The sequence below is a fragment of the Hibiscus syriacus genome, unplaced genomic scaffold, assembly GCF_006381635.1.
Source record: "Hibiscus syriacus cultivar Baekdansim isolate YM2019G1 unplaced genomic scaffold, ASM638163v2 tig00111783_pilon, whole genome shotgun sequence".
Taxonomy (NCBI): Eukaryota; Viridiplantae; Streptophyta; class Magnoliopsida; order Malvales; family Malvaceae; genus Hibiscus; species Hibiscus syriacus.
Window position 1 is genome coordinate 1,163,435 of NW_024063178.1, and position 19,055 is coordinate 1,182,489.

Genomic DNA, 19,055 nt, shown 5'->3' on the forward strand with positions numbered 1-19,055 from the left:
TTCAATACAAAAAAATATAACAAAAAAAAAACAACAATGCCTTTATTCAATAAATGCGGTAAAGATAGTATGCCAATACAGAAACGAGTAAACGTGTTCGGCTTTGGAGGGAACACGAAAGGTTTAATCTTGCCCCTTGTCAACGATCTATAATTAATGAAGTAGCAAAATAATCCTTTAATTCATTTGATATTCAAAGAATTACAAGATTAAAACTTGATTTATTGCTCATAACTTTGGAAAACGACATAAGTTTAATTAACAAAATATCTATTGAGGAAAGAACAAAAACACGTTCAAACAGGACAAGGCCAGTGCCATAAGGTTTTACAGTGGGTGAAAGAATTTCTTGGTTCGCACCGAGAGGTCTCATTATTAAAGAGATATGCTCATGTACTAAACAAAATCTGAGCTTTGCTTCTCAGTGCCCCACATATCTCGATGATGTGCCTCAAACTTCAGACGGTGCAAACATCACGTCCATATCTCTCAATCCTCTTCTAGGAACGAGTGGGGTGACTCCGTCTTACCTCAAAACTTTTATCACAAGATTCTCCCCAAGTTACTCCCATGATCCGTGATTAAAGCATGTTGAAATACAATGTATACCATGTAATGTATAATGTATATGTGTTAATACAAAGATGCACATGCAAATGTAAAAATGAGAGTGCAAAATGCGGAATGCAAATGCAACAAGGAATTGATCCCAAAAGTAACTATTCCTTGAACAATTCTTGAAAAACCAACAATGTCTCGGTATACTGGGGAAGCGAAAATCTGGTCCATCTGTAAGTTGCCTAGCCCCTGCAAGCATCTGGGTACTACATTGTCTTCAAAGCTTCTTCTTCATCTCCTACTTTCAGAAATCTTTTAAACTGGTTCGTGTTCTTCAACTGTTAGCTTTAGCTTCAAATCATCTCGAATCCAACTTGTTACCTCATCAAGAAGATGTCTGGATCGTCAGATGTCTGGCTCATCTCCTTGGTAGGTAAACCTTCTCCTGGCCCTTCTCAATCTACGTAGAGCATCTTCAAAATTCTACCGATCCTAGTAAAAGGCATTATTGTGGCATTGTTCTTCAAGAACCTTCTAAACGATCAATAATTTAAGGGATCAATATCATTGAATGATATGTCATGTTCATGCAAAAATGCAATAAGAGCAAACAAAAGGAAATCAATGTTAGTAGAAACAAGACAAAAAGAATAAAGTTAGTTGAAATGATTAGTCCAAGAAATGTGATCTTAACAAAAATAATTAAATATGATTCAAAGCTGAGACTGAAAAACGTATAGAAAGAGAATTAATAATCCTAATCGCATGTGTTCTAGTTCTCCTACATTATCCACATGGCTCTAGCGAGGTAGGTTTACTAAATTCTCTACATGAGACTGGTATTCTAGCAAAGGTTCCCAAGCCATCTTTATAACCTGTTAAGGTTGCCCCGATTCTGGCCCATTACAGACTTGCGAATCGGGTTCATCTCAGGGGATCACATCGCTAAAAGCATACATCGGATCTGATATCCAGGTAAACAACTTAGTATGCTTTCCAGAGATACTTTATCAGACCCAGACAAAGAAGCTCAATGCTCCTCGTGGGGTGTGATGTTTCTCTCTACTTAGGTAAACCGGGTTTGAGCTCGGGTTTAGAGCTATGATATATAACAGTCTTAAATAATTTCACGGAAGTGTAAGCATCAACCAGAGAGAAAGTCTGTTTTTCCTTTTTGAAATAACATAATGAACCATAAATTAAATAAGATCGAACTCGTAATTTCCAAAGTAGTAAATATAGGGTAACCAACTCGTGGCACGCATCTCAATTTGTTTTAAAAACAAAAGCCCCCAACGGAGTCGCCAAGCTATCGACACCGTTTTTCGCCCGGGCGAGGAAAGACCGATACCGACTCGAGGGTTTTCTCTTTGAAAAGATTTTTCGAAATGTGAGGAGTCGCCACTAATCATTTAAGGTGCGATTGGGACACCATGAAAACCAGATGATTTTAATAAAACATTTTATTTTTATCAAAATAACGAGTTTTGAGGTTTTTGAAAATCCAAAAATCGGGTTCGGGAGTCAGTTACACGTGGGGAAGGATTAGCACCCACGCAAGCACTAAAAAATTGGTACGTAGTTGATTACCCTATATTTAAAATCGAAAAATTTGAATTCGATCTTTATTTATTTTGAAAATCATTACGGATGCAAAGTTGGAAAGGATATTCGTTTATTGAGACCGATAACATTCGCTCCCAAACGTAAATGCGGAAGATCAACTATTATGCCTAATAACCGAATATTGCCTCGTTGTTTGAAAATCATGATGTAGTTATTGAAAAGGATGTCGACCTATTTTGGGAATCACCAGTAGTCACACCTTGAGCACACTTGCGAGAAATATACTATTAATTCCCTAGTAAATGAACATTGCCTTAGATTTAAAAATAAAATGTAATCAAACAAATTTTTATTTAATCCTAATTAAGCTAAGGTAAATTAAAGACTTTTTCTAGTTTAAAGTGTCAAATTATAAAAATTAAAGAACCTAGGGGATTAAACCTAAAAGAGTAGGTTCTAATATTAATCCTATTTGTTTTTAAACCAATTATTGAATCGAATAATCAAGATGGTCCCTCGAGCATTTAGGCAAGGGCCAACTCGAATTATTCCCTAAATTAAAAGACTAGTTTGAAATATAATTAAAAGTGGAGTCTCTATTTAACCTATTTAATTATTTCAATATTAAAGGCCTAATCGAGGTTCGAGGACTGAATGTCAAAGATCTAGAAATACCAATTTCTAAAAGATCTAAAAGTTTAGGACCTGAATTGATAATTTCTAATGTTGAGGAATAAATCTAAACTAAAACCTAATTATTATCTAAATTATTAAACCTAAAGTATTTTAAAAAAATATTAATTATTAATAAATTTTAAAAGTCGAGCAATCAATTCGAATAATCGAGCATCTTATGTGGAAAAATTAACTCAAATTGCTCCCTAATTAATAACTAAAGTGTCGTCCTAATTTTCTAAACTTGATTCGAATATTAATCTAATTTAGATATAAATCTAAGAAAATAAACCATGAAACAAAGCAATTAATAACAAACTTAATTAAAATAAAATAAAAAAGTACAATAATAAAAAACAATAAAAAAATACATAAAAAAACTTGAAATAAACATAAATTAAAGGACCTAATTGCATAAATATAAAATGACAATGATTAAAATGCAAGAAAATGAAAGTAGCTAAATCCAAAATAAAATGTGACTAAAATGAATAAATTGCAAATATCACATCCAAATCATAATAAAATAAGAAGCAGAATATAAACAACGACTAAAATGAATAATCATAAAAAAATAATGACTAAAATAAAATGAAGTGTAGGTTAATATGCTTAAATGCGAATACAAAAAAATGCTGGAAATAAAAAAAAGGACTGAAATAAAACACAACAAAATTAAAGGGATGAAAAATTAAATGCTAAAATTTAAAGTGCTGGAAAATAAATAAAATTAAATTAAAAAACAGAAATAAATTGCATAAATTTAAAATTTAGGGATTAGTTTGTGCAATAAAATAAAAGTTAGTAGTTAGCAGAGTCCAAACCATAATAATACGGGTCTTACCCTGAATCGGGTCACCACAAGGTCGAATCGAATAATGCAAACAAATATATAAAAAAAATTAAAAATATTAGTAATTAACAGAGTCTGAACCATAATAATTTGAATCTTACCCCGAATCGAATCACACAAAATCGAATCGAATACTATAAATAAATATATAAAAATAAAATAAGTTAATGGTTAACATAGTCTGAACCACAATAATCTGGCTCATATTTCATAGATGGAAGTACCGAACAGATCATTCTATAAAACACATGTCAATTAAAGGATCCTTATTCTTCTAATTCAAGTCCAGTAACTCAAAAACAATATTAAAATCCTAGGAAACAAATCAATATAAATAACAAGAATTTATAAGGAAAACATATATAAATATGGGCAATCTAAATTCAGAATTGTTCAAAAGAAAATAAATCAAGCCGACGAAATGAACACAAAACAACAGAATTAAAATTACCTCATCTCTGAATATCTGTTCTTTCCACGTACAACACTATAAATTTACCTGCGAAGCAAAGTCATCAAGTCATTAACAAAATCGAAAAAAAATGACTAAACAAAATTAGATCTGAGAACAAATGAGAGTTTGTACGCACAGCAGTTAACAGAGGAGAGAAAACCCTAGCCGCGAATTGAGTTTAGTGGCTGAAGATAAAATATATAGGGGTATCAATGATAAACCCTAGCTATTGTAATAAACTGAAACTGGGCCAACTGCCGGTCTAGACCGAATTCATTTGGGCTCAGAGTTGGTTTGATTTGGCATGTCCATTGTAATGTTTTGTTAGCTGAGGATGGTCTCGAGTCGACGTCAACAACAATGGGTATTGTGTGAATTTTATTGTGACATAACAATTAATATTAATTAGCTTGACTTTTAATATACCTAGCTATATGTATAGAGTCCTATAATGGGACTCTTGGATCAGGAATATGAAAGGGCTTAATTTAAAATACCCCTTATTACTATAATATTATGAATAAAGTGTATTGTGATTTTATGCCTAAATCAGTTCCCCTTATTAGTAATATTATGCATATATTATATTATTTATTAAACATACAAATTGGCCCCCTTATTTTGGAGCATTAGCTGCTGGGCGGGCGAGGTTTTTTCTTAATTTTATTAATATAATTTAATAAATAAAATTATTAATAATTAAATATGTAAAATTATTATATATAAAATAAAATAAATGTAACCGGATACTCGGGTAACCGGGTACTCGAAAAAAAATGTAATTTTGTGATTCGGACCCGACCCTAGAAATGTTGGGTTGGGTATCAGGTATTTTTTTAGATAGTTATCCGTTTTTTTAGTTCGATTCAACGGGTTGGGTCAACCAGGTCGGACATTTTTAAACACCCCTAATATTAACTAACCATTTCTTTAAAAACCGGAATATAAAAAACCACTTAATAATGAAAATATAATTATAGAAGAAAATGATAAAAAAAAACTCAATTAAAAAACTTAGAAGAAATCTTTCGAATAAATTTTACTATTGACAACGAAAGATAAACATCAGAAATACTAATATAAAAATGAATAATGACCATGACAACCTAATGACAATTAATCTATCATAATTCAAGCATCATCTATATGGGTTTATTGAAATCACCAACCAATATGAGATAATTAATATGAGAATCCAAATTATAGAGATCAACAAGATAGCTGAATAATCGTCAAATGGAGAGGTGATCTCGAATTAAATTTTGGGGGAAAATCTATCATTTTCATTAAAAAATAAGAATATTTATTGAACAAAATAACATAAAATTTAATTATGTAAAATTAAAAACTAAAGAGATTGAAAAGAGAAAAAGAGTAATAAGAGAAGATGAAGGAAAATATAGTGAGAGTTATGACTAAGCGTGATGGTTGTTGAATAAATTGACTGAGTTGAATCGAATCAGATAACCAAATGAATACTAATCAAACGAATACTAATCATTAAAGATACCCATTTAATTGAATACTAATCAAACGAATACTAATAGGTATGTTCATATTCGTTCGTTTAATTTTAATTGAATAAATAAACAAATACGAACAACTAAACATACCAAATTTCTTGATCGTGTTCATTCATTTATAAATGTAACTTGTTCGTATTCGTTTATGTTCGTTCGTTAAAATAATAAACTAACATAGATGAACCATTAATCGTTAACCAACCGAACTCAAAAATTAACCGACCGAAATTTTGGTTCGGTTGGTTAATTCGTTTTTAATCAAATAGTGAATACCCCTAGTTTAGGGTTTGCAACATGGACATTTAAAAAATTAAATATTTTAATTCAATTTGATGTCAAAATTTTTATTCGATTCAACTAATTTTTAAATAAATTTAAGTTATAAAATAAGACTCGAATAACTTAAAAATTTTAGTAAATAGCGGATCGATTTTTAAGTCCGAGTTGATTATCTTAACTCTGCATGATATATATATCACATATGAAAGAATATGAATATATATATATATATATATATATATATATATATATCAAAGGAGCAAACATATATGAATAAACATAAACGAATGAATTATCATACATTTATGAACATAATCAATGAACGAGTCATTTATTCGTGTTAGTTCATTTAATTAAATGAATATAAAATCTAATTCATATTCGTACGTTTAATAAATAAACGAATATAAAATATAATTAATGTTCATACGTTTAATAAACAAATGAATTTCCCGTCGAACGATTAAAAAAATAATTCGTTCAACGTTCGGTTATTTACGGGCCTACTCAAAGGAAGCTGTGAGTTATTAATAATTGAGGCGATGCCCGTGCGATGTGTGTTGTGTGGTAAACATACACATGTAATAATGTCAAAATCAGTGGCAACTAGCTATCATACCATTGCATCTATGGATTAATTTTAATTTAATCAGGTTACTCCATATAATATTTTTAAAAAAATATATAAGTGGAATTAATTTTTTAATATTTACTATTTTTATTTATAACATTAAATTGCCTGTCTTCTTTAAGGGTGTGTTTGGTTCACGGAATGTAAGATTACTAGTAGGAATAAAAGATTACCAGTGAATAAGATTACTGGGAATGTTGTATTTTGTGTTTGGTTAGTTTAGCATGAATATAAGATTACCGAGTTTGGTTAAAGGAATAAAAGATTATTGGAATGTATATTTGACCAAATTGTCCTTATTATATATTTGTTTTTTTAACAAGTTGAAAAATATTTATATATTTTCTTTAAAAAATTTAAATCCAGAAAATTTATATAATTTTTTTACAAAATTGGAAATATAAAAAGGTTTAATGAAAGGGTAAAATTTTATTTTAACCCCTGAACTTCATATAAAATTTTAATCATAAACTTTTTTTGTAAATCTAAAATAGTTTAAGGATAAATTTGTAATTTAACCTTCGTAGAATTTTTATTATTCAATGACACAAGAATGATATTTGAAAAACAATTAAGGGCATTTTAGTCCAAAACGTCGGTAATCCAACAATACATAAGGGATTGAGGGTAATGACATTCCTGGTAATATACCCCAAAAAATCCACTATTGGTAATAAAACATTACCGGGAATGAGATTTCCGACCAACCAAACGGGGGAATGTGGATTCCATTCCCATGGGAGTCCCACATTCCCCGAACCAAACAGCCCCTAAGTATTTTTAGCATAGGATGTTTCCCCTCCCTCTTGCTCTATAGATGGATTGAAATGGCATATTCAACACATGTAGCTATAGTGACTTATTGGCTTAACTACAACTCTATGGTGGCGAACCCAGAAAATTTTATAGATTGGGCTAATATCAAAATAATAAATTTTATCTAAAATAATTTGTATAATTGTATTTTTTTAATTTTAAAATATAATAACAATTATATAAATATATTGATTAAATCTAGAAAAATATTAAATTGGTCAATATAATTTTTTAACATAATTCATATATGTTTTTTTATTTAGGGTAAACTAACTATTTGGTCACCCTTCTATTACTTAATTTATGGTTTGGTCACTCAACTATTATTTTTTAAATCATAGCTAATTTTACATTTTGGTTCTATTTTGATCACTCACCATTAAAAAAGTTAACGATTTTAACATGACATTTTTTTAAATTATTTTTCAATCATAATATGATATTATCTTATTATGATACAACAACATCACTGTTAAAAATGAGTGACCAAAATAGAACCAAAACATAAATTAAGTGTGATTTAAAATAAATAATAATTATATGACCAAAATAAAAAGTAAATAATTAATGAGTGATTCAATAAGTAATTTATCCATGGGGGCAATGGCCTAGGTAGGCCTAAGCTTGGACCTGCCCGTCTACTAATATAATATTAATTACTTGGTGATAATTAAAGAGCACACAAGAAAATGACATTGTATTATATTTCAAAGTCTAGTATACCTACTAATTTTCACTTTAATAAATAATTCAATAAAAAATATGTCCCATTATTTATTGACAAGCATTATTTATTTATTTATTTGCATAAAAGAGTTGGTGTTTTATAGAAGTAATAAATTAAAAAATTAATGTAACATGTAGTTTGGGTGTGGTTCGATTAATACAAAGTACTAAAAGACATATGCTTACTTTAATATTTGTTTTAAATATGAAAAAAATCCTAAGATTTTACTTGAATTGGTGTGAATATTATATTTCTCCATGTACCTTTTCGGTCACATTCCAACTGTTGAGATTTAAAAGAAAATGTTTAATCATCGAAAAATTAAAAGAAATTCAAAATTAGAATTTTTTCAGTAAAACATAAAAAAATAAAGGTAAATTATACTGTTCCTCATTGTACTTTACTCCCTATCCTATTTTGTTCACCGAACTTTCAATTTTTCTAAATTACTCATTAAACTTTACAAATTGAATCAATTTGCTCACTCCCCCGTTTTTTCTCTAACGACTATTGACGTGGCATTTTTTAATATTATTTAATAGAAAATAACTAAAAATATAAAATAAAAATAGAAGGTGGTCGGATGCCACTGTCGGCCACTGACGACCGTCGTAGATGGTGGTCGTTTGGTCCCAAAATAGGATGGGTTGCTTCGCCTCAACGTCGTGAGTTTCAAATCTGACCTCCATTTTGTCGGAAGTTGCTCTAAACTCCATGAATTTGAGATTCAAAATGAGAAAATCGAAATATTTCAGTCCAAATTCACGGGTTTTGGGACATTTTCTGACAAAACAACCACCCGATCCGGACTTAGGGGGATGAACCGACCCATCCTATTTTGAGACCGAACGACCACCATCTACGATGGTCGACGATAGCCAGAATGAAAATGACATGGTGGTCGGCAGAGAGAAAATGGAGAATAGAAGGAAAAAGGGTAAATTACACCATAAGTCATTAGGAAAATGGTAAATTACACCATGAGTCATTAAACTTTACTCTATCTCATATTTACTCACTAAAATGATGTAGTTTCAGAGTATATTTGATTTTTTCAAAATGAAGTCGTTTTGATTCATGTTCGACGTCATAATGTTGTTAAGAAATAACGGTAGAGTGAGAAAAATGATTTAATATGTAAAGTTCAGTGAACACATTATAAAAATTGAAAGTTCGATGAGCAAAATAGGAGAGAGAGTAAAGTAGAGTGAGGAACAGTGTAATTTACCCAAATTTTAAAATTAAATATAAACTAATCTCGACTGGATGCAATCTACGAACAAGCCCACTTCCGAAGATCAGTGTAGTGGGGCTGGGTGAAAACCCCCTTTCGCCATTAAAATGAAAACCATAAATAATTAATTAAATGAACTGCAAGGTTTAAGCAAAAAATTATTATTTCTTTATTCCCAGTTCCCACAATTCTCAATTATTATAATTAATCATTTGTCTCTTTCTTTCAATCCCAAAAGTCATTTGATTTCCTCTTTAAAACCATTTTCTTTTCTCTCTCTATTTTCCTCGATAAAATTGGCCTATTGGGGTAGACAATTTTTTATTTAGCCCGAGAACCCTAAAATTTATTTTGGGATCTACAACAATTTCTATAGTATAGGGTAAATTCGTCACCTTGAGGTGACAAGTTTCATGGAATAAATTTTTTTTATTCCGACCCAAATATTTTAATATTTCCATTGGAATTCGTCACCTTGAGGTGATGAGTCCCATTAAAAAATTATTTTTTTGAAGATTATTAAGTGTATTTTCCCCCAAAAAATATGCGAGGTTTAAAATTTTATGTCTGTTGTGGATTAAAAAATAGCCGTTAGAACTCGTCACCTCGAGGTGACGAGTTTCAATGTTCATTTCCTTAAATTTTAACTATAAATAAGAGTTGGATTAGTTGATAGAGTTATAGGAGAAGCAAATATGGAATTGTGGGAAGAATATTTCAAGCAATTTTAGGAACATAATCTTTGGTCGGATTACTCTTCAGATGATTCGGATTCAAGCTCGTCTTCAGATGAGGAGTGGGTGAAATAATCAATAAAATCTATCTTTGATCAACATAGAGTTGAGGAGGGAGGAGGAGGAAAAGAATAATTAAAAGAAAGAGAATGAGAAGGAGAAGACGAAGAAGAATGAGGAGTTAACAAGCCAATGAAGCAAGCGACTAATCGAAAGAAATGAGGATAAGAAAAATAATGTAAAAATTGAGAGGAAAAGATGTTTATTTTGTTGAAAAAATATTTTAAATAAATGTATAATTTTGACCTAAGTTAAGTGTTATTGTTTGCAATTATTATTGAAACATAGACAAAGGATTTATCAGCCTGCTTGATATCTTGGGAGATGTGGACAATGCTTCCTATTGTACCTTTCACCTCTACAGTGGCCACATAGCTTCGGCATACCTTGCTATCTTTGAGGGTCATCCATATTAGTATGAATTGAAGTATATTCCTTAACTTCTTGCGTAATTACGAATTGGGCAACCATTCTTCAGAGATAGTAGGTGGCCATTATGCATCAGTCGGGAGGTACTTGAACTCATAACTGTATATGTTACGCATAGTATGCAAGCTATAACAATCATCAACATAAATGTATGGGTCTACATTCATATACATACATGTAGTAATTACGTGAGCGCATGAGAATCTGAAGGCTTGAAATCGACCATAGTCACACCATCTTCTATTCAGACTACCGGTATACATGGAAGAAGTCCCACCCTCATGTGGTCGAACAAGTGCTTGGACCATATAATCAGATTCCAGTCTGGTGAAATTACGAACATGCATTGATGTTGCATGAGTTTGATTTTTTGTCATTGCTCTCTCCAGATCTGGAGCCTAATTTCTACCTTCATTGAGCATTGCCTCTACCTGAGCACTTTTGTCTGCCCAAACTTGACCCATCCTGAAGTATATCCCCGAACAATACTTTCCACTGAACGTCGACCTTGATACACTCGCAAGATTAGTTGTCACATGACCGTAATGTCTACTTTGATCGTCATATGAATGTGCCCATCTTTCTCGAGGTATCTCAGCTGTAAAGTTATACACCTCATCTCCATACTTTCTCATATTTTCCAATCTTGCATGAAAGCTCGACTGCAGTAATGCATAGCCTGAAAAAATAGTTAGCTGTAAGTAAAATAATTTTAAACGAAGACCAAGACCAAAATATGAAAGGTGAAACTGAATACGTTACCCATACCGATAATGTCTTTCTTTATCTTCTTATTCTTGAACCTCGTCATAGCATTTGAAGTAATATGGTGTATGCAATACGCAAGGAATGCATGAATAGATGACCATCTACTTCTCGGTTAGTTAATCGTGGCCAATAACCCAGGCGAATAGTTTGAGATCATATAAACCCTATCTTCAGTGACAATATGGGAGCACAAGTTTGACAGAAAGAAATTCCATGTTTTCTCGGTCTCATTTTTAATAATGGTGAAGACAATGGGGAAGATGTTTCCGTCACCATCTTGTGCAATAGCACCATAAGAACGTGTTTGTATAGGTCGTACAGAAAAGTGTCATCCATTTGAATAATCTATTTTCATTAACGAAAGCCTTCAATTTATGACTTGAAAGCCCAGACCAAGCCTCTGAAAACTCTCTTCCAAGGGATAACTTGTCCATCAAATGTGGTTGCGGGATAAGTGTAGGAGCGAACAATGGTCCCTGGAATGAAATATTCCGTGTGCAACAGATGAGGCAGCTCATTGTACGACTGATCCCAATCATTGTAGAATAGTGTCATAGCTTTCCATTTAGCCATCAAAGACTTGTAATAAGACAGAATATAACCAAATATATTTTGTATTGATGTCACGATCATTGATACCAGGATCCTCATAATTTTCTCGACCTGTAGCTTCACTTAAGCGAATATGACATCAGAGTCTAAGGCGACGTTTGGTTGGATGGAATCCCTTGGAATTAGGGGAATTGGAATCCAATTCCACCACTTTCCCATGCTTGGTTCAAATTTTCCAAGGGAATTAAAATCCCTCATGGCTTCAACTTTCCAGTAAATGAGGGAAAGTGAATTCCATCCAAGAATTGATGGAATTCAATTCCCTTGTTGGAGGGAATTGAAATTTGACCATACTACCCTAATCAATCTTTTGGTAACTTATTCATATATTGAATAAAAATATTTTTTATTATTTCGGGTCTGGTCAGGTTTCTAATTCATATATTCGGGTCTGGTCGGGTGAAACTTTATTTTGGTCGGGTCGGGTCAGTTTTTTTAAGTGTGATATTCGGGTCGGGTCGAGTTCGGTTTTAGGGTGAAAAATATCCGACCCGAAAATATATATAATTTTACCTTATATATTTAGGAATAATTACAATAATACCCCTCTCTATATATTTTTTTCAATTAAGTCACTGTTTTTATTGAATAAAAATAAATTTTTATTATTTCGGGTCGGTCGGATTTCTAATTCATATATTCGGGTCGGGTCTGGTGAAACTTTATTTTGTTCGGGTCAGGTCAGGTTTTTTAAGTGTGATATTCGGGTCGGGTTTGGTTTTTTTAAGTGTGATATTCGGGTTGGGTTTAGGGTGAAAAAAACCAGACTGACCCGAAAAAAATATATAATTTTACCTTATATATTTAGGAATAATTACAATAATACCCCTCTATATATAATTTTTTTCAATTAAGTCAATGTTTTTATTGAATAAAAATAATTTTTTTATTATTTTGCGTCGTGTTGGGTCAGGTTTCTAATTCATATATTAAATAAAAATAGTTTTTGGTAACTAATTAACATACTTCGATTGGAATGTATCAAAATATTGCTATATCTTTTGGAAACTTATTAACATATTTTGATTGCGATGATTTTAAGTTATGATGTTTATTAGCATGATTTTTATAATTTATTGAAATGAATAATCAATCAATAAAATGAAAATTTAATATTTTTAAATTTTTTATAATATATTACTACATGTAAGTTGTAAAACAAACTAAAATAAAGCAAAAAAATAAGAAGGGCAATTTTGTCATTTTAAATTACTGAAATCAAATTCATCTAACATGTCTGCGAATCAAACAGAATTTGGAATTGGATTCCAATTCCATTTCTTGCCAACCAAACAGAATATGGAATTGGATTCCAATTCCTGACAGATTCCAATTCCTTCACAGATTCCAATTCCCTCATAAACATTCCAGCGAACCAAACGCCACCTAAGTGATTGTGGTCTTGAGTGTAGGAGTTTAACGTGCAATTATGCTGGGTTGGAAGCTTATGACTTCCCACAACATCTTTCGTTGTAGGTATGAGATATGTATCCTCTAATTACAGTCGATGTTGTTATTAATACATCTAAAAAATATATCTTCTGGTCAGACTCCACAACGGTGAATTCTATATGAGATTTTATACAAAACTCCTTCGCAGCCAGTTGCACATCATTCTTACTCCTAAATTGTGACCCAACTCTAAGCTCTGTCGATCCTTCATACGAGGTCCCCTAGTGGGCTGCGCATATATCAGACATATAAAGAATCTCAAGATTTCTCATGGCATCATTGTTTATCTCATGCATTACAACTGCATGACGTTATTGAGGCATCTGGGGGTGCGAACTTTCTGCTTGCATGGCTGTTGGTGGATGTGCCCAAACTGGCGGAGATGTTTACATTGCTTGGCCAGGAGAAATGACTCTATCCAAAAGATCACCCTCTATGTCAAAGGCTTGACCCTCTAATGCAGTCCAGGTGATATTATATTCGTCGATTATTGGTGTGTCATTGTCCATCGTAAGTGGAACAAAAGTTTTATCGTATTTGCTAAAATCAGTAAGGATTTCATTGAATCACCCAACAAGGTTATCTACATCTTGATCTGGTCCTACTTCTGCGATCACAAGTGCAAATGTAACACTCTCAGACTAATGCGGGTAACCCGATCCGATCTGAGATGTCACATTAGGGCCACCAGAGCGATCCACCCTAAAAATCTCAAAAAAATTAAACTTTTTGTTAAAACGCTTAAAATCATAAAACAATTTATAAATACAAAAGTAAAATTTAACAATATTCAGAAATAAAACAGATTCCAGACTAATATATAAAAACAAAATACAAGTTACATGCCCCTAATCACATGCATCGTACTCTGCAAGCAATGCCGATGGAACTCCCTTGCTGATGTCGATAGTTGCGATGATTCAATTCTTTTAACCTGAAATAGTGAGTAACAGAGTGAGCTCTGAAGGATATGCATATAATAGGTAATCATATTTTCCTTACTGATTCAGACATCTACATATTTTTGTTAGAAATAGAGGTTCCACTGATATTTCAGGTAATAAAAGATAGGAAGCTTTCAGTTCAGAGTAAACATTCAGAAGACTAGGTTCAGGAGATTATCATAGGGTGTCTAGTGTGTTCCCCCACAACCAGTGAAAATGTACATAGCTTTTTAAAATAGTAGCAGTTTAAAACTTATTTTTAAAAACCATAGTAAGACTGTAATACCCCAAAAATTTAGACAATGACCAAAATGAAAATTTGGAAAGTTTGATTGTCAAAGTAGAAAATTTAGGGAATTAAGTGATAATTTCCTAAAAAGAATTTTATTCCATAAATAGATGGTTTACTCTTGAGAATGGATTTTTTATAGAAATCATATTTTTGGATTTGGAATTTTGGTAAAGAAAAATTAAAAGGGACAAAGCCGTTAAGAAAATCGATATTTCAGATCGAGCTGAAATTTTACGAAAATTTGAAGGATGTTATAATATGGTTGGAAATATTATTTTAATATTTTGGATCAGAGAAATTTGGTTTGGAAATATGCAATTTTTCAGATTTAATCGAAATAGTGGAATTTAGTGACTAAAACACAAATTTTGAAAATTCAAGGTGAATTTTGAAAATAAAAGTCAAAATAATTCATGTTTGACTTTGTAATATGATAATGATCAGATGGCTTGGTTTTATGGTGATTATGGAGATTCATTAAGGGCAAAAATGGAAATTCTTATGGAATGGAATAAAAAATTCCATTAGGATATTATATTAGCATGTGATAGATATAATTAATATTAGAATAACACTATTGGGCGAACATTTCAGCTTCTTCTTCCTCCAAGGGCCGACACTTTCAAGAAAGAAAGGTAAGCATTTTTAGTTTGAATTTTGAAGCGATTTCTTTAGAATTTGAGTTGGTGTGGTTAGGAAAAATGTTCTACGTTCAATTCTCTACATTTTGACATGAATATTACTAGGGTTTCACGTTCAAGTTCATCTTGAGTTGATGAAGGGGATTTTGATTCTTTTGTTTTATGGTTTTGATGAGTTAAGTAATTTTAAAGAATTGGTTGTAAGAATTGATGAAGAACCTAAGAATGAAGTTAAAGAAAGCAGTTTGGATTTTGAATCTGGCAGTAGGTTTGAAAATTCACCAGAAATTATATAAAAAAATTTGGAGATTATTTTTATATATTATGTTCATATATTGATCTAGTTTATTTTAAAACAAATGGGATCAAGTTCAAATTGTATAAAAAAATATATGAATTTTTAACCAAGGAAAGGTCAGAAAAATCGGACAGCAGATTCTGCAAAACAGATTCTGTTGGTCAACTTTGAAAATTCACCATAAATTGTATAGAATGAATTAGAAGGATTTATTTACATGGATAGATTCGTATTCGAGTTTAGTTTTCAATGGAAGAATTAGAATTGAATTCAAGTGTGTATATTAATACAGAGTATTGATTCTTTGAAGGTAGTGTGAATTGTCTGAATATAGAAAATTGATGGGTTGTTGTATAAGTGTTGTATAATTGATATACTATGCTGGAAAATATTGTTTTGGAATTAAAATGAGAGTTATATGTGATATATGACTGTTTTGGAAGTTTGAAAAGATTTGTGGTTTATTTACAACATTTGTAGAGTTGGGGTACTTAAAGATAATTATGCCTTTGTAAAGCATTTGAATGATAGTAATTTCAATGCTGGAATTTTTGATATTAAGAATCTAAGTGATAAAATGGTGAAGGACCATTTTGTGTAAATTGAAAAAATTAATTCCAATGTTAAAGGAATTATTAAGAGATAAATATTTTGATAGATAATGAGTTTCAAATATATTATGGGATATGTTTATGTTAGTACAATACTAACATATGTATCGTTATGAATTGATGATTTATACAGATTGTGATTGATTTGTAATCGAAGCAAATCAAATATAAAAGGGCTTATGGTGGACAATAGTGAGGCTTATATATTTTGAAAGACATAAAGTTTCAAGGTGAGTGCAATACATGGGTGTTTTATACATCATCAGGAAGACTTGCGATAAGTCGACCTTGTTTATATCGGCATGATTTTATATCATTTTTTTATAAATTGACATTGATATGTCAGAGTATGAAATTAAAATGCATTGATCATTGATTTTTGCATATGATTTTACCATGAGTGTTATTTCGGGTATGAACTGCCCCATTGTTAAATATTGATAATATACTTTCCATGGATGGATCAAATAAAATAGACTGTATGCCCAAGTAAGTTATTGAGGGACAGGGTATAGTTGGCATGCCATAGAGTCCAGCAGTAAGCTGCATATTCGGGAATACACTAAAGGATACCTAGTGTATATGGTGGGTACGACCTTATGTGCCATACGGGACTGTACTTAAGGATACCTAGTACAGATGGTGGACATGACCTTATGTGTCATACTCGGGATAGCACTACGGTGCTTATATTTGACTCGTGTACCCAGGGTCCTCAGGGTTGTATATTGGGCTATTGTCTATTGTTTATTTGTATTTTCTATGGTATATGGTTATGGAATAATGGCAAGTACATTGATAAAATAAGCTTATGAGCTTATGGAATTTAAATGGTAGGTATTTTGGTAAAATAAGCTTACGAGCTTATGGGATAAATGGTAAGGGATTTTATTTTAATTTGATCATGGTAAAATATTGGTTATGTTAGTAAAATGATTTTATGGAAACTCGATTTTTGACATTGAAAATCATACATGAATTGTATTGCACTGTTAAATGTTTTAATTGGCTCACTAAGTTTATACTTAGCGTGTGATGATTTTCACGCGTAGGTAAAAAGCCAATAGTGGATTAAAGAGTTCAAAGTGACATCAAGCATCGAGAGGTATATTTCAATATCAGTAAGACATCCTACGATGTAATTTGATTTTAGATAGTGGCATGTAATTTGAAAATGTTCAATTTATTTGTTGAATAAATTTTAGAAATTTTTATAGTGATGAAAGGTTAATTTTTATTAATTTATATGTATTTTCGGAAGTTACTGTAGCATGAACAGTAACCACAGTTTTAAGCAAAATTTTCCAGAATGATTTTGGGGTATCGATTCCCCAACAGAGAACCCATTCCCCTACTGTTCATCGCCACTGTACACTTTTCACTATTCATTTAAAAAATCTTTTGAATTAAATTAGTTACAACGAAACATAATTTATATGATATGATATTTTTATAATATCATTTACCATTTTAAGAAAATAAATTTTAAATCGCTTTTGAATTGGAAAATGGTTTTAATAATTCGGGTGACATCTATAATCTATATAGGTATAATTATACGGGCTATGGGTGTTACAAAGACTCTCCAACCGAATGGCAATATGCAACTCCCCATATCTGCATCCATAAGGACTTACCCTAGGCCCAAAAGGTCGTAGGAGCCAACCTAAGGGAGCACCTTAGGTCTATAAGGTCTTACCCTAGCCGAAGCGTAGGTGCCCACCTGAGGGGAGTACCCTCAGGTCCATAAGGTCTTACCCAAAAGCACATAACAGTGGTTCTATCCCTAAGGGAGTATCTTAGGGTCCATAAGGTCTAACCACTATGCCCATTAGGCCTAGGAACCCACCCAAGAGTCGCCTTAGGTCCATAAGGAATTACCAGTCGGTGCTTAACCTATACAAGAATTACCAACAACGACTAAACCTGCCAGTGTCTTTAGTTATACCAGAGTTCCAGAGTACCCCGTATAAAAATAATTTCAGTCAGTAAATAGAGATATCATTAATCTGAGAAAAGATCAGAGATCAGAACAGAAATTATAGATCATAACATATATCAAAGTTTAGAATAGAACTAAGAGGTCAAACTGTATTTTAGATAACATAGTCATACTTTTAAAATCAGATAAAACATCCATGATGATCAGGGAATACACTAGAGGTTCCAAATATTATTCGGAGATACTTGATAATCTTATCGACAAGGGAAACGTAGATCTTCAGTATACCATTAGAATGACAAAAATTAGAATCACTATTGAAAAGTTCATTAGCTGACGGAATCAGCAGTTATTAGAACGTGATTTATCATGATCATATAACATTCGACTATTTTTCAAAGGCACTATGTAATTGGAAAAGTATTCAGAATCCTTTGCATCATAGTTACTTGTGTTTTCAGATATGACAGGAGTGATTCCATTATCTAGGAAATCAGATACAATTTGGGCATAAGGTTCTTAGAGAATTCTGAGTGATTTTATCTAATAAGGGAGAAACGAAGATTCAGGGCATTTAAGATTTGTTTCGATATATCGGAATATCGAGTTAACTCGAACTAAACAACTCCTAGCACTGATGCTTGTCAACTGGACAATTTGTTGCACTTTCAGGGTATTCACTTTTTAATCAGACAACTCTTGTCGAATTGATCATCTTCAAAATCATCACTGAATATATCTTTATTTCATTTCGACACTGCAACGATATCAGGAAATATCGACGTGTTTGATTCTTGGTTCAACACCCTTAATTTAAGGTCTTTGAGGGTACCTAGGCCATTTATTAGTTAAGCCTATCCCCGTCACTTTGGAGTTTCCAGAGTAATTCGGTCGTTTTCTCAAATTTGAATACATACATTACTTTCATTCAGTTCAACTTAATCATAATATAAGTT

The 19,055-nt window shown here is 31.7% G+C and overlaps 1 long non-coding RNA gene across 1 annotated transcript; it reads right to left on the reverse strand.

Annotated features, from left to right (window-relative positions):
• Positions 1-319: 319 nt before the first annotated feature.
• On the reverse strand, positions 320-4,403 carry LOC120170600. Its single transcript, XR_005520796.1, has 3 exons — positions 4,243-4,403; positions 4,104-4,151; positions 320-1,092 (listed from the first exon to the last, which is right to left on the reverse strand). It is a non-coding gene; the product is annotated as an uncharacterized LOC120170600 (long non-coding RNA).
• Between the last annotated feature and the right edge of the window lie 14,652 nt (positions 4,404-19,055).